At 39.7% G+C, this 9826-nt stretch overlaps 1 pseudogene; it reads right to left on the reverse strand.

Moving 5' to 3' along the window:
• Positions 1-4048: 4048 nt before the first annotated feature.
• LOC124974639 (guanine nucleotide-binding protein G(I)/G(S)/G(T) subunit beta-1-like) lies at positions 4049-5142 on the reverse strand (annotated as a pseudogene).
• Positions 5143-9826: the final 4684 nt, after the last annotated feature.

The raw sequence follows: 9826 nt of genomic DNA on the forward strand, positions 1-9826 counted from the left end.
TGTAAGCCATTACAGCCACCTCTTGATCACTCAGCATGCCTGGGAATGTCAGCCTTATAGAAACCGACCACAGCAAGCTTCCACCCTGGCCCATAGCTAGCCTACGCTGATACTGCAAGCACATTTAAAATGAATGGGTACCAAGGAAGAGAAATATTTTTACCAAATAAAAATCTTCACCAAATATTGAGGATGGTAAAACATTGAGGTGAATTGCCCATGGAAAACTCAGGGACAGCCTTTCTTCCCTAGCCAGTCTGACTATGTGGACAGAACTAGTGCCACCATCCCACTCAGTCACACTTGCTGAGCAACTACAGAATGCCAATTATAGGGGTGAGCCCTGGAGAGAGAAAAAAAATGCAAAATCCTTGGTCCTATTCATAGCTACTTGCAGCTCATAGAGTGAGATTAACACACAAGCAGAGATGCAACGGTTTACCTGCTGTCAGGTTTAATAATCCTTAATTCAGGGATTCTTCTCTGCCCTACCCAATTAATGCTCTAACCATGCATGCATAATTTCACAGAGCATCTTGCTGTCATTCTCCTGAATACTTCTCTTCTTTCCCAAGAATATGCCTTAAATTTCACTCCTAAGTGTTTTTTTGCATGGAAGAGTATGCCACTTTCTTCCTCTCACTCACAGCCAGCTCAGATGGGTTCAGAGCTTGGAAAGATGGGCACAGCACTGTCAGGCACCATTTTGTGAATACAGTACCTTCCTATATGCCTGGCATGTAAACCCAGGTGGCTGAATCCTGGGCTGAAAATGAACACAACGGTGTTAAAGGAAAAAGAGTTTTCTTTACTCATCCCACTTCCCAGGTCTCAGCAGAGTTCCCATGAGCAGATGACTTGGAAATTTCCAGCCAAATAGGTGATTCTCAAGAGCCCCTCTCCTTTAGTTCCAACCCTGAAAGGATCACAGCATTGAGCTGTGTGCTTTCCTTGACTCTGTCATGGATGGCACATCTATCAGGGAGTCCCATCTGAGCCCCCAGCAAAACAAAATTAACTAATGTGCATAAATTAGCACCAAATGTCTACTCAGTGGAGTAATGCCAAAACCATTCTTTTTACAACAAGTAATTGACCATCACCCAGTCTCCAACAGTCTCTTTCTTCAACCGTAACTCCTCAGCACATTTCAGGTTAACAAATATAGTTTACAAAATGATTTTAAATGTATTTCCTCATTTGAACTTTGACACCTGGGAAGCAGACGATGTATAGGTTTGATTGTTATTATATATGTGAGGAAAATAAAACGCAGAGGAGATAAATAGCAAGTCATACAGTTAAATCTTGAAGAGATAGTTGTTGAATTAAGATCTTCTGACTGAATTCAGAGTTCTTTCCACTATACCATTTACATCCAGCAAGGAACCAAAAGAAAGTTTCAGAGGAATAACATTAAAGAAGATACCATAACCCTGTTCTGTGAAACTCTAGCACACAATTCACAAAAGTTGAACAAAAGTATATGAGTCACCTTTGATGTATAGTTGATTCTGAGAAAACCACACACACACACACACACACACACACACACACACGCACTTATATATGTATAAAATTTATCATCCCAGTATTTAAAACTGGAAACCACTCTCTGCATATTCTTAATTCAATATGATAAGTGCATACAGACCATAGTAGATAGCTAGATCAGTTTATTCTTTCCATAATAACTGCTTGTTGACTGAATAAACTAATGCTTATTTCTCACAGTTCCATCCTTTTTTGTATCTTACAATTGATCTTCAACCTCAGCTGTCCCCATCTCCTAAATGCCCACCAACCTTGATCCAGTACTGGAATAAGCTTAGCAGAAGGGGATGCCATTGATGTGGAATGGGTCAGAACCAGACAGAAATAAAACAGTGGTCTCTGCTCTGCTTATTCTGCTGAAACACAACCTACAGACTCCAGCTTCAGAGGTCACTGGGGTAAAAGAGTGCTTTAATCTTTGGGAACAGGTAATCTTTTGGGAAATAGATATTGAAATCTCATGTTACAGATGAAGGGCTATACACTTGGAGAAATTAAATAAAAAGCCAAAGATGACATGATAGGCAGGCGATGGAGGCAGAGTTTGAACGCAGTTCAGCTTACTCTTCCATCTCCAGGATGGTCACCCTCCCCATCCCCTGTGCTTCATAAAGGTTTCTAGCACATTCCACTTGAGCATCTTTGTGCTAGATATTTGTTCAATTCTTCCCAGATGTCTCTGGATGATGGCTAACTCCCTCACTCCTTTGTGGCTTCCCTTACATTTTACCTACTCAAGGAACCCTGACTACCCAAAATTGCAACTCATCATTTATTTCCTCTGCCTCCAAAGTTCTAGATCCCTCTTACTCATTTTCCTCTTTTCCCATAGGACATATTATTATATCTAACACAAAAACATTTAGTTATTGATTGTGTTTATAGTTATTGTCCACATAGGTTTTGCTATGATATGAATTTTTGTCTTTTAAAATTCATGGATGCATCCAGAACACTAAGAATAGCAGGAATATAGCAGGTATTCACAAAATGTTTGCTGAATTTGAGGAATAAATGGATGGTAGGTGTGAGAAACATGCTCACCTGTCAACCCCAAAGAATGGACTGAGCATCAAAAAGTACAGAGAAAGTGATATTTTTAAGATTTTCTTGCAAGATCCATGTCTGAAAAAGTAGACACACCCAGGGAAGTCACAATCAGCATTTTATTCCCTAGTGTAAAAGACCTCTCCCCCCAACCCTGATTCCTCAGTGTCTGGGTGTGCAGCCTTCCCAAACATAACCTAAACCTAGGTTTTACTGTCTCCTTTTGGATTATTTAGAGTAATACACCTTTATGTGTGCCCATCTCTCTTTGCTCTCTTGTGGCCAGAAGTATTTCTTGGGTTGAGTGTGTCTTGTAGTTTTTCTCTGCTGGTCAGGTCAGTCCTTCCCCCTCACCTCCTGTTTATCAAGGGGCCATGAATTTCTCACACTCTGGTGTTATCTGCTTTTACTTCTCCATTCTGTTCTCCCCTCCAACTGCTTTTCTTACATCTCAGTCTTACCTAAAAGGCTAAACACTGTATTCTGCGAAAGGTTCATTGGACTTTCTATTTCTCACAGTAGACAGTTAATATGTGTTGAGTGGACTCCATTTATTAAACACCTTCTGAATGTAAGACCCAATGACACATAAGCGTTCTCATTTCATCAGCCACTAAATCCTTTGAGATAGAGAATCAAATCCCATATTATAGATATGCAGGCTGGGAGAAATAAAATTAAATTAGCCAAACAATCATATGACTGGTAAGTGAAAGAAGCAGAATCTGAACTCTGCTGTGTGCAGCCCTAAAGCTCAGGGGTCATCCTACCCTGTTATAAAAATTCTCAATGAACTCACTCTTAGAAAGGTACTACTTCTACTAGGGAAATTTTGGCCCATATAAATATGTAAGTTTTAGCCATTCATAGATATTATTTTCTCACTAAACTCAGGATAAACTCAAGATGAGTCTGGTCATTTACTTGACTTATTATTCTGGAGCCAGGCAGCAATGCCTGTTGCTAAAGGAGGCCTGACAATTTGCATTTCTAATCATTCAAGAATTTAATTATATCATGCTCTTAATCAAGTGCTGCAAATATAGCTGATGTCATCAGAGCTTACTTAATTAGTTTGAAGCGGAAGAAAGTTTATTTTACATTCCGAATATGCCTCCACTGGAATAAAGTTGGAGGGCCTCAGGGTTTGAGGAGAAGGAAAGAAACCAACTTAAAAATCTAGATTCTGTGATTAAGGACTTTTTTTTTTTTACCTTCTGGTTAACATGTTTATGGTAGTATTTCCTTTTAAAACTCATCCAAGACAAAAAAGAAAACAAAGACAATGACCCCAGAAGGAATGCACAATTTGTTTTAGTTTACAGCACAGAGACCTTCTCTTAATGGGAATTGTGCTCTTGGTTTCAGCAACAGGTGAAGGAAAAAGATCTTGCCCTTTGAAGTTCTGAGGGGAGTGTGGATGTCCACATTAGTGCAGTTGGATAGGATATGCTATCACTGCAGCGCTTCAAGGTCGGAATGGTCTTCCAGTCTCCGTGGTGTCCACTTGTGGTGTTAGTTCCAGATCTTGAGGAAGCTGTCCCAGGACCCTGTTGCCACGGCCATGCCATCATCAGTCACCCCCAGGCAGCTGATGCAGTTGTCATGTCCAGCCAAGACACCTTCCCTGTCTGCTTTGAGTGCATTCCAGACATTGCAGTTTAAGTCATCGTACCCAGTGAGCAGGAGGCAACTGCTCTTGGAGAAGGACACAGAGGTGATCCTGCAAATGATGTCATGGGAGTAGGTCATGAGCTCCTGGTCTGCATGGAGGTCAAACAGCCTGCAGGTGGCATCTTCCCAGCCAGTGGCAAATGCATTGCTATTTGGAAAGAAGCAAATGGCATTGATGTCTGACTCGTGGCCTGTGAAGGTCTGTCTGCACATCCCCTCCTGGACATCCCAGAGCTTGGCCAAGGCATCACAAGCACCAGAGGCGAACAGTCTGGTATCAGGAGCAAGAGACAGGCTCCTGACATCTCCAGTGTGTCCAGTAAATGTGGTCGTCTGCTGGCAGTTCTCGATGTCCCAAAGAGCACATGTGGTGTCTCCAGAGCTGGTAACGATCTGATTGTCATTCAAGAATAGGCAGCAGGACAAGTAACCTGTATGTCCCACCAGCTCATATCTCACACGCACATTCCCTTCGTGAGTTTTCAGGTTGTAAATGGAGCAAATGTTGTACAGGCCACCACAGGCCACCACAGGCCACGGGTTTCCAGAAGGGGCGTAAGCACAGGTCATGACCCAGGAGGAGCGCTGAGGGATGGCATGAACATTGTTTGTGGTGTAGTTATACCAGATGATGAGCTTTCCATCCTGTGAGGTGCTGACAAGAAGCCTGGAATCTGTGCCCCAATGCATCACATAGATCTTGGCCAGGCGCCCCCTCAGTGTTCTCCTGGTATGCATCTGAATTCTTCCCCCTGGGTCAATGTTTGTGATCTGGGAGCGAGTTGCATCTGCACATGCTTTTCAAGCATCTCTAATTTGGTTTTTAAGTTGTTCTACCTCCTGCCACAACTGGTCCAGTTCACTCATCTTCAGGTCTTAGTGCTCCAATGCCACTTCAAAGTATCCACAATCTTGCCCTCACTGGGCCTGATGCACCCATGCCACTGCCTGGTCATTGTGCTCTTGGTCCATGGGCAGAGCCAGCCAAGCTGGTTGGGTTCACTGCTGTGCTCCTGTCCTGGTCCGCTGCCCTTGTCACCTGCACCCACCGCCGCTGCCATCCCTAAAGACTTTTTTTTTTAACATTTCCTGGGAAAGGTTTATGAAACTACAGTATCACTGAAATAAAAATATGATGGTAACCAAGTGTCAACCTCAACCATTTCTTACAATTTCATTGAGGCATAATTTCCATACCACAGTGTTTAGGCATCATAAGTGAATAAACACTGTGGTCTATCAATTCAATGATTATTTGCAAATTTGTAGAACTTGGTAAATATCACTATGACCTAGTTTCAGAACATTTCTTGCACCCTCAGAATTTCTTCAAGTCTGTTTGCAATCAATTCCTTCTGTCCACCCTATGACCCCTTTCCACTCCAGGACAACAACTGATTTGCTTTCTATGTCTATAAATTTGTCTTTTCTGGATATTCCATATAAATTGAATACAACAATATGCACTCATTTTGAAAAGAATCCATTCTCTTTAAGTGACTTTTTTCCTTTAACATGATTTTGAGGTTCATCTATGTTCCAGCATGTATCACTACTTTGCTTCCTTTTATTGTTGAATAGTATTTCATTGCATGGATATACTCCATTGTGCTTTGTTCATTCATCATTTGATAGGCATTTAGGTTGCTTTCCCCCTTTGGCTATCATGAATAATGCTGCTATGAACATTCATGTACAAGTCTTTTAGTGGGCAAACGTTCAATTCTCTTGAGTAGATTCCTAGGAGTGGAATTAACTACTCTTACTTTATATTTCCATTTAACTTTTTAAGAAGCAGCCAATCTGTTTTTCCAAATTAACTGTTCCATTTTACATTTCCATTAGTAACATGTAAGGGCAAGCATTGATTCTTAAAATTGCTTCAGATGGTACAATTGGAAGTCTTTGACTTCTTATGTTTGGTCTCTGAACTGTAACCTTATAAGAAAACTGAAATACCTAAATCACACTGTATACTGTTAAAGAGAAGGAATGATGGGAAATTAATTAAAATAAATTAAGTTTAGATAAGAGAAGGAATTTTTAGCAAATAAGTAGTACTCAGTTTTCAGCAAATTAAATCAACTAAGTAAAATAACTCTCAAGAAAGATCAGTGAGATTTGCTATATAGATTGCTCATTTATCATAATTCACTCAGAGGTTTATATAACAAAGACACTGGTTTCATTTATTTCATTCTCCTTCTATTATATCCATATCATGAAAGAATATTTTATGGACTTCATCTAGTTCTAGCATGTATCAGTAAAGCTGGGTTGAGTCAGTTTGCATATGGAAAGCTCCAAGCTGTTTCATTTTGTCTGTGACCTTCAGACAAAATTCTGATGAGATCTACAACACCAAAAGAAGGGCGATGCACCCAACTCCTGATCTGCAAATTTACTTGGATCTCTGTTACTCAGTTCATGAGTTCATCCACTTATTTGGGAAAGCATGAATATGTTCTTTGAGATGCCAAGAGAAATAGGACATGAATTGGGACTTGAAGGGAGAAATGAACCTGTTCACAAATATTGTGGCACATGGAAGAAAATACAGATTGGAAGAGAAGTGAGAACAAAGGAAGGAACTAGACTAGGAAAGTCAGCATAGAAGACGTCATTCTTGAGCTGCTGTGTTAAAGAGGAGTGGGTGTTTGTCAGACAACCAGAAAGCGGATGAGAGATGGTCCTTCTAGCCAGAGGCTCCCACAGGAGCAAAGGCCTGGAGCTTTGGCCCAGCAAAGAGTTCAGAGAACAGCAAAAGCCTTCGGCATGGCTGTGTAAGCCCAAGGACAGGTGAGTGGATGGAGCAGGAGACGAAGGCTGGCAAGGGCCTTATCTATCTTAGCAAAGAGATCAAGTTATCCCAGGAGCTACTGCTGAACTTTGTGCTAGATTCAACACTGTAAGATTTGAATTTGCTCCAATTGGTTTTGAATACAGTAAAGAGGATAACTAGGAGAACAACTAGGAGGCCATGTGCGTAGCCAGGATAGAGACAGAACTAAAGAAGCAGCAGCAAAAGTAATGAGGAGGAAGAGGACAGGAAGCTTGCTCAGCAGGTGCAATCAGCAGTCAAACTAACTGGGGACAGAGAATAATGACCTAAGGCCCATGATAAAATGCAGACTTCCAGGTCCTTCAGCATGATGTGCAGGCTGGCCTTTGGCCTGGGAATTGGCATTTTAACAAGAGTTCCAGGTGATTCTAATGCAGCTTGATTACAGATACTCACCTGCAGAGTGTAAAGAGTCACAATTCAGAGGAGCCCAGCAGAGTACCATGGATTTCAGAGCTTACTGCAAACAGTGGAACCAGGAAAGCCCTGGGGATAAATAAAGTGCCAAATGTTGGGTGAACTTTGCCCCTGGCCCCTCATGTCAGTCCTGTTAACTCTAGAAAAAAAATTGCACTTTAAAAATTAAAATTAGTCATCACAGACAACTAAATTTAATTGGAGTCTCTTCGCCCATGTTTAAGATTCTGAAGAGGCTGTGTCATCTAAGTGATTTTATATCTGGTCACACAGGTAAGTAAGTTAATATTTCTATGAATTAACTTTTGGTACAAAAATGCTAGTCTGCCTTTAAAATATCCTCTCTCCCCCTCTCCTTCTCTTTCCTCTCTCTGCCTACCTGGAAGAGAGATTTCAGCATTATCCCTTTTATACCATAAACTCCAAAAGTAAAGGAACTGTAATTGTCAAAAATCATTTTCTTTTGGTGGGCCTGTGAAAAATAAGCAACGAATAAATACTTTTGATGATGAATCTGCAGATATGCTGATGCCTTATTTGCATATTGCCATAGATGCAGAATGTATAATTTGTGTGTTGTGTCAATTTAAGAGAGTGGATACTGTGCTGCTTTGTTCTGCACATTTTTAAATAAAAAAATACCAGAGTAATAAATTAACCATTTTAATTAAGTGCTGTGGCACACTATTAGTACATTTCACTATTTAGCTCTCTCGTGACTCAGATAACTGTGTGTCTAATAATGTCCTTATTAAACATCTACATTCACTATAAGCCTGATGGAATATATTATTTATTTTTTTCGGTCACTTTCAAGATCATAGTTTATTTATTATTTCAGATAAAAAGATAGTATACATATTAGGAAATCCCTTAAAATTCAACTCTAGAGTTATACACCATCTATTACTTTTGCAATGAAGGTTAACCAAAGAAATTCCTAAACACCTGAAAGCCCCACTATTAACATCAACTGTAGTAATAAAAAACTGATATTTTATTTTTTCAATGTATAGTATTTACATTAAGAAACCAATGGTGATATAATAAACAGTGATAAGAAACAGTAAAAATAAACTTTACAAGCAAAGATTTCTAGTCCTACAATGTGCTAATTATCATAATTGTACATAAAAAATTAAAACAGCAGAGCTTTCTGTTACAAAATTCTTAATCATCTGAGTTGTAGTCATTACTTGCTACCGATTTAAATGCAACATCTGCTAGGACTGACATTTCTGTTTTTTTCCCCCCAAGGAAGTGTATGTAGATAAATGACATTTCAGAGCAGACATTAATTTACTTGTTGACAGAAAAAACTGTACTCAAGATTAGTACTGGTCACAAGCCTTTTCCCTACAGAAATCATAAGAACAGTTAAGACCACCCCCCCAAGAAAAAAATCCAAAAAATGCATAGGCAAAGAGTACCATGAATGGCAGAGCTAAAAAAAATCCCAGCATGAATCAGATACACTTTTTTTTCTCTCTTTCAGTGATGAGTGGTCTATTTTGCCATCAAATAACAATGACTAAAGTCAAGTATGGGGCACCAGGTGTACAACTAATCAAATCTTGCAAAATACTAAGATGGGGCAGGGTGGCCAGAAGTAATTTATATATAACTCAAACTATATACAGCATAACTGGAATGCAGCTCATCCCAAACTGGCTTTGTGAAATAACTGGACATTTATGATTTAATTGCTAAAATTATAACAAGTGTAATAATACAATAGATTTACATGAGAAGCAAAAATCCAAGGGGCATTTTATATTAAGTATTTACTGTGCTGTTTCAATTTAAAAATAATTTTGCTAAGTATACATCTCAACTGAGGTCTATGTATAAAATGTCCTAATAGATACAGATATTTACCTTTGGTGAGTTGAAGCCTTTGTTGTGACTTCTGTCTGAACTTTAGGCAGAATGCTAGAAGTACATGCACATGTGGGAAAACTCAGGTTGAGGTAATCCAAAAACTGTGCATGGAAGGTGACTGGAAGTACTTTGAAAGACCAAGTACACCAAAACCCAAAACAGATAACAGTGAGAATGGCAACAGGGATGGAGTGCCAATATGGCAGTGAAATCTGTTAAAAACAGAAAGAGGAAGGCCTCACGTACCAGCAGAATCGTGCATACATACAAAAAAGAAAATGCCACCCAACATTTCATAAAACAAAAGCCAAGTATAGTGTGGGAAAGTACAAACTGCAGAAAACCAGAAGTCAACAGAAGAAAAAACTACTGGTTCACATGAGAGAAAGGGAACATTTCATTCTGACAGAG

This window comes from Sciurus carolinensis, unplaced genomic scaffold (genome assembly GCF_902686445.1).
Source record: "Sciurus carolinensis unplaced genomic scaffold, mSciCar1.2, whole genome shotgun sequence".
NCBI lineage: Eukaryota > Metazoa > Chordata > Mammalia > Rodentia > Sciuridae > Sciurus > Sciurus carolinensis.